The sequence below is a fragment of the Petromyzon marinus genome, chromosome 59 (genome assembly GCF_048934315.1).
Source record: "Petromyzon marinus isolate PM22_M1 ecotype Great Lakes invasive population chromosome 59, UKy_Petmar_22M1.pri1.0, whole genome shotgun sequence".
In the NCBI taxonomy this organism is placed as follows: Eukaryota; Metazoa; Chordata; class Hyperoartia; order Petromyzontiformes; family Petromyzontidae; genus Petromyzon; species Petromyzon marinus.
The window spans coordinates 12,641,125-12,647,867 of NC_133725.1; positions in this window are offsets into that span (position 1 = coordinate 12,641,125).

Below are 6,743 nucleotides of genomic sequence, written 5' to 3' on the forward strand. Positions count from 1 at the left end.
TGATCAGCTTTTTCACAGCACATCGGCAGCCAATCGTCAGTCAAAAATTACTCCTTCGATTTGCACTTACTTCTAGCAATACAACGGGTGTAATGGTAAATTGTGTTAAAAATTGTGGTGTTTCGGTTTGATTAAAACAATATACAAATGTTTCGCCTGAACCCACCACCAGAAGACTGAACCAATCAGCAAGGGTCGTTACGCAAGAATAGCATGGCAACACCGTATCAGATTAGCACACCGGTATGAAAGAGGGCTCAGCCGTAACATCCGCATATAGTTGCACGGTGGTGGTTAATTCGATTATTTGCATAAGATATGCAATTAATGCAGAAAAAGCAGAGAAGAAAGGCAAGTACAGACAATTAGGAAGATAAAAAATAAAAAAAAAATTGTAGTGAGACCCAATGTACGAGTTGGCGGTTGAAATCCCCTTTGGCGTTAGTCCCTTTGTTCTTCAAGTACATTGTCATCCTCATAGTTGTCGATGTTGTAGAGTTGTGTTGCGAAACCGCAGGTCACGATGGCCACACGTGTAGCCACATGTTTTTCCGGGCGATACATGCAGGAAAAGTCCAGCACAAAGTCAATCCATTCAAATTTGGTTGGCACCTCCTGGTCAGCAACAATCCCGTTGGTGTCGTTCACACTCATCCTTGCACAGCATTTCTTCCTGCTGTAAAGTTGAGATGATTCACACCTTGGGCTGCCCTCTTGCCTTGTGCCAGCTCCGAAGTGGTTGCTTCGATGTTGGGCCCCACAAGAAAGTTGTTATCCAGCGCCCAGTCGTCCTTCACTCAACAGCAGTCACCACTGTGGTTGTAGTGGTCGCTACTAAGGTCTAAGACTTGGTTGTGGTAGAGACCAAAAGGATTGCCTGTGCCAAAATGTCTGATGCCTTGCATCCCGTATAGCCATGGAAGCTGGTGAAGCCATGGAAGCCCTGTAGAGTATCGTCATTTAAACCACCACTCCTGCATGCACCAAGGAAACTGGATGCACGCCCAAACTCTTGTCCCCCTTCACCCCAGTAATAGTAACTAACGGGAGTCACAGCAGTTTCTATTGCAGCAAATGATGAGGTTGTAATTGCAGGGTATGTGGAGCCACAGAGACGGTATTAGAAGTAAAGAAATAAATTAAGCCAATATATAAATAAGGTTTTAAAATATACAAATAAATAACATAAAAAATAATTACAAAAAAAAATTCGGGCACGGAAGTAAAGCAAGCAGTTGGTGCATTAACCATAACCATTGTATTGCATGTGTGCAGAACCTTCACACGCTTCTCTAAATGTCAATGTATTCAAAGGCGCTTCGGGATTTCCATAGAAATCCCGTTGAAGGCCGCCATTTTCCTCTCAGCCCTCTATAACAGAGGTTACCCACTCTACCCCGAGGAGGTGGGAAAATGACTTATGTGGAAGAGGCTATAATGATCAATTCGACAAGTGTGTACGACAAACAGCACGTGACACACACTTGCCAAATGATCACAAGGCTGTACAGCTTATCCACCGGTAGCGGCTGCTACCGGTAGATTTAAATGTCGAAGTATTAACAACGAAATTTCAGAGGAAACATTGGCACATATCCGCAAAAGTGTGATCGCAGTCATTATTCAAGAATCGGCAAGGCATGATTCTCTGGTGCAATTTCTGGTAACGGCCACACAAAAACTAAACTGGGAAGTTATCAAAAAACCCACTTTACCGAGCGATACGAATAAGGCAAAACTGGACTTAATTTTAGTAAGAGACTCTCATGTCTTGATAGTAGATGTGGCATTTCCGTGCGAGTCTCGATCATTGGCACATGCATACGAATTTAAGGTGAAAAAATACGCTACTGACAAAAAATTGCAAGCATATTTAAAAACTATATATCCGGAAAAAGAAATTAGAACGGAGGCATTAATCATATCTGCACGTGGGGGCTGGTGCGCTTTAAATAATATGGTAACAAAAAAGGTAGGATTGTCAAGTGCAAGGGTAAAGTTAGCGCTGATCAAGGTCATGGAGGGTTCCGTAAAGATATGACGCTCTTGGAGCAAAGGATAATCTAAGGTAAAATCGCGGGAATGTTTTGATGGAAATCTGCCTAGTCGCGGCCTTCCCTTTTGGGTAGGCAGCAGACCCATCTATATAACAAACTACGTTGCCTTTCATAGGGGTACCCGACCCTACCAACTTTCGGGGAATTAAAAGAAATAGCCAAATGCCTCGTCATCTAATTAGTGATGCGCATGAATGGATGAACGAGATTCCAACTGTCCCTATTTACTATCCAGCGAAACCACAGCCAAGGGAGCGGGCTTGGCGGAATCAGCGGGGAAAGAAGACCCTGTTGAGCTTGACTCTAGCCTGGCATGGTGAAAAAGCATGAGAGGTGTAGGATAAGTGAGAGGTGCTCGTCCCTCGTGGCTCTGGGTGCCGGCGGTGAAATACCACTACTCTGATCGTTTTTTCACTTACCCGGTGAGGCGGGGAGGCGAGCCCCGTGGGGGGCTCTCGCTTCTGGCTCCAAGTGCCTCTGGCGCCCGAACACCGTTCGCGGTGCGGGGCACGACCCGCTCCGGGGAGTGTCTGGTGGGGAGTTTGACTGGGGCGGTACACCTGTCAAACGGTAATGCAGGAGTCCTAAGGCGAGCTCGGGGAGGACAGAAACCTCCCGTGGAGCAGAAGGGCAAAAGCTCGCTTGATCTTGATTTTCAGTACGAGTACAGACCGTGAAAGCGGGGCCTCACGATCCTTTTGACTTTTTCGGTTTTAAGCAAGAGGTGTCAGAAAAGTTGTCACGGATAACTGGCTTGTGGCGGCCAAGCATTCATAGCGACGTCGCTTTTTGATCCTTCGATGTCGGCTCTTCCTATCATTGTGAAGCAGAATTCACCAAGCGTTGGATTATTCACCCACTAATAGGGAACGTGAGCTGGGTTTAGACCGTCGTGAGACAGGTTAGTTTTACCCTACTGATGCTGTGTCGTCGCAATAGTAATCCTGCTCAGTACAAGAGGAACCGCAGGTTCAGACATTTGGCACGTGCACTTGGCTGAGGAGCCAACGGTGCGACGCTACCATCTGAGGGATTATGACTGAACGCCTCTAAGTCCGAATCCCCCCTAGACGCGACGATACTGTTGCGCCCGGATCTTCGGTTGGCCTCTCATAGCCGGGTGGATTCCTGCCCGGTGCGGAATGCCGTAATACCCTGGATCGAGGCGCCGCCGCAAGCGTTCGATGGCCCTCTCCTCAGTCGCTCGACAGCACGTTCACGGGGAAGCTGGGTGCCAAATAATTCGTAAACGACCTGGTTCTGGCTCGGGGTTTTGTAAGTGGCAGAGCAGCTTCCTCGCTGCGATTTACTGAAAGTCAGCCCTCGAGACAAAGCTTTGTCCTGGCGCCACCCATGGGCACCGCGGCTCCTAAAAGGGCCCATACGCACTCATGTGACAATTAATCTTTGTCCTAAAAGAGCACGCCGACACATCCCCATGGGATACTGGGGGTCTCGGTGGACTTTTCTCGGTCGGAAAAAAACGGTTAGGTGAGCCGCATGGCCACGCTCTGGGTGTCTGTCAAAGTGAATTTTTTTAACTGCAATTCCTATGTCAGGGATAGCAACACGAAAATGAGCCAATTTCTACCGTTTGACGGGGTCTATCAGTAAAAATGTTGACTTTTTTGAGTGCACATGCATTTCTGCTGCAAATGCCTCTGGAAGTTTCATGACATTCGTATGCAATGTGGCAACACGAAAATGAGCCGTTTTCCCATTCCGAGGGATTTCTATGCGAGCTCAACATAGCCCCGTGACCCACAAGAGAGACATCCCCGCCAATTTCTACCGTTTGACGGGGTCTATCCGTAAAAGTTGACTTTTTTGAGTGCACATGCATTTCTGCTGCAAATGCCTCTGGAAGTTTCATGGCATTCGTATGCAATGTGGCAACACGAAAATGAGCCGCATGGCCATTCTGAAGGATTTTTGTGCGAGCTCAACATAGCCTCATGACCCACAAGAGAGACATCCCCGCCAATTTTTACTGTTTGACGGGGTCTATCCGTAAAAATTGACTTTTTTGAGTGCACATGCATTTCTGCTGCAAATGCCTCTGGAAGTTTCATGGCATTTGTATGCAATGTGGCAACACGAAAATGAGCCGCAACAACGACCTTTGACCTGGGCGGCTGAAATGCAGCACGTTGGCACAGTCATCTCAGTCAGTCAACTCTTGGCACCTGGGTCTGACCTGTGACCTGTCAGTGAGCCTTCAGCATTTCACGTGGTCTCAAAGTGCACCTGGCCTGGCATTTGCCGCTACTTAGTGGCAAATGGCGGTCTTTGTTGTTTTTGTTGTGTTTCGTGTTGTGGGTGAGTGGTGAGGTTGTGAGTCTGTGATGATGTGAGTCCGTGTTGATGATGAGAGTTCGCATTGTGACATGACGCGTGTTTAGACAAGAGTATCGTCGCACACCGTCAGTTTTGTGTGACGCTCGCCTGCGTCTCTCGCTCTCCACGCAGAGACCCGGACCGCGCGAGAAACGCAGTGAGCTCTGAGCACCCTACTCTGCAAGTTGCTACCATGGAGGTACTTGTGGCTCTTCAACTCGTGTGGTAAATATGGGTGGACGTGTGTTTTCCCCTCGACTTGTGCCTACCTGTCACCTACCTGTATACCTGGATGTGCTTCTGCTTGTCCGCCTGAGTATGTGTATGTCTAGCAGAGTGTGTCTCCGAGATCCTGTTGGTGTGCCTGCCTGTCTACGCGTGAGCATTTACAGCACTGTTATCTATCCACTGATGGATGAGAATGCCTTCCTCTGTGAGACCCTGCTACCCCTCAAATGCTGTGATGGAATAATCCACCAAGCGCCGATTTTGTCGCACCATCTCTCTGGTGGCTCTCCTCTCCGATGTGTTTCCTTCCTTGGCTGCCGCTCCGTTATTATTCTTGACTATCAGCCATTGTTGTCCCTCCTTGCCATGGCTCGTAATGCCCGATCCCCAATCACTCTTAACAATTTGAACAATCCCTGCGTGTGATCTCAAAATCCACGCGTCTTTCATTGTAAATCCAAGCATGGCATCTGATATTGGCCAAATATCCCAATGCTGAGAACCGACAACATTTCGGCAGGACCCTCTTGAATATGGAGCCCAACATCTCAGAGATGCTGGCTCAGTGCTCGCCTCCTCAATTGCTCCAACATCTTAATCAAGCCTATGTGGTGGACCTTTGTCTTTATGTGTGTGTAGATGAGCCGAGCTGGAGAGGCTTGGAGTAACGACACATCTTGCACCACGTGGAGTGCGCTGTCCTCAGAGGGCACCGGCTCCATCTGTAGCAAATCGCCGAAAGGTAAGAACAGTAATGAGGGACGTCACAGTGGCCACGGTAAATAGTGGGACATCACGATAGCCATGTTGCATGGCCATCGTGATGCCAGTTTGTCGACTCCAGGATATTGCATGTCAGGAATGACTTCTTTCACAGATGGGATTAGATCACGGATTTTGTGTACTGTATTGAATCGGACCTGGATCTTGTGTTTGTTTAAGATTTTGGAAATCTTTTTGGTAACACTTATGTATGGTAAAGTGATGGTTTTGATTGGCGTCTCAGTGGATTGTTTCTACATGCTTGGAGAAACAGCTTTGCGAATAATGCTGTCCGAGTACCCTTTCATCTTAAGAGCCTGGTGTACGTGTTCCAGTTCACTGGCTTGGTGGTGTTGGTCGCAAATGCAGTGGGCCCTATGGTGTAGTGGTTTGATGAGGGAATTCTTCTGCGCCGGATGGTGGTGGGAATTGGGTTTTAGATAGGTCTCTTCTCAAACAAAACATTAAGGAATTAGTAGCTTACCATCCTTCTCCACTTCCATGATGAATTTGATGGATGGGTGTATGGAATTTATGTTGTTGATAAATTGATTCAATGCTCGCAGGCCATGTGGCCAAATGACGAAAGTGTGATCTACGTATCTCTTCCACAAGGAAGGCCGTTGGGTGCATGTCTGGATGACATCAGTTTCAAATTTCTCCATGAAAACATTCGCTATCACTGGTGATAAGGGGGGACCCATGTGGGTACCTTCATTTTGTTTGTAGAAAGTACCATTCCTGGTGAAGTAAGTGCTGCTTCAGCAGTTCTACTACTGCATGCATTTTTTTCCGCCTGAGAGCGACCGCTTGTGTTGTGATCGAAACGTCGTCATTTATTTTATTTTATACACACGTGACTTTACCGAAGAAAACAAAGAGTAAGTGTTAGTAAGGCAGTTCCTAACCAAAGTTGGTACATCAGCATTCAGTCCATGTTGGACCAAGTCTTCAATTATTGATAAGGTGTCAGGTACAGGAACCTTGGTGAACAGAGAGACTACTTCAAAGCTGATGAGCAAATCATCTGGGGACAGTGAAATGCCTTTGATTAGAGAGATCAAGTGAGCTGAGTTTCGTACTGCTGAGGTATTCTTGCCCGTGAATGGAAGCAAGTTCTCAGAAATTGGGCCAGTTTGTAGGGAGGTGAGTTGATAGTGGAAACGATGGGCCGAAGTGGAGTAACTTCTTTATGGATTTTTTGAAGACCATATAATCTGGGTGGTCTATTAGCAGAAGGTTTTAGGAAGAGCTGCTTGAATGGTTCGATTAGAGAAGTCGAATTGGTAATATTGTTTTTTGTAGCCAGGCGGTTGGTCGGATCTTTGTTGATTTTGGTGTAAATTGCTATCATTAGAA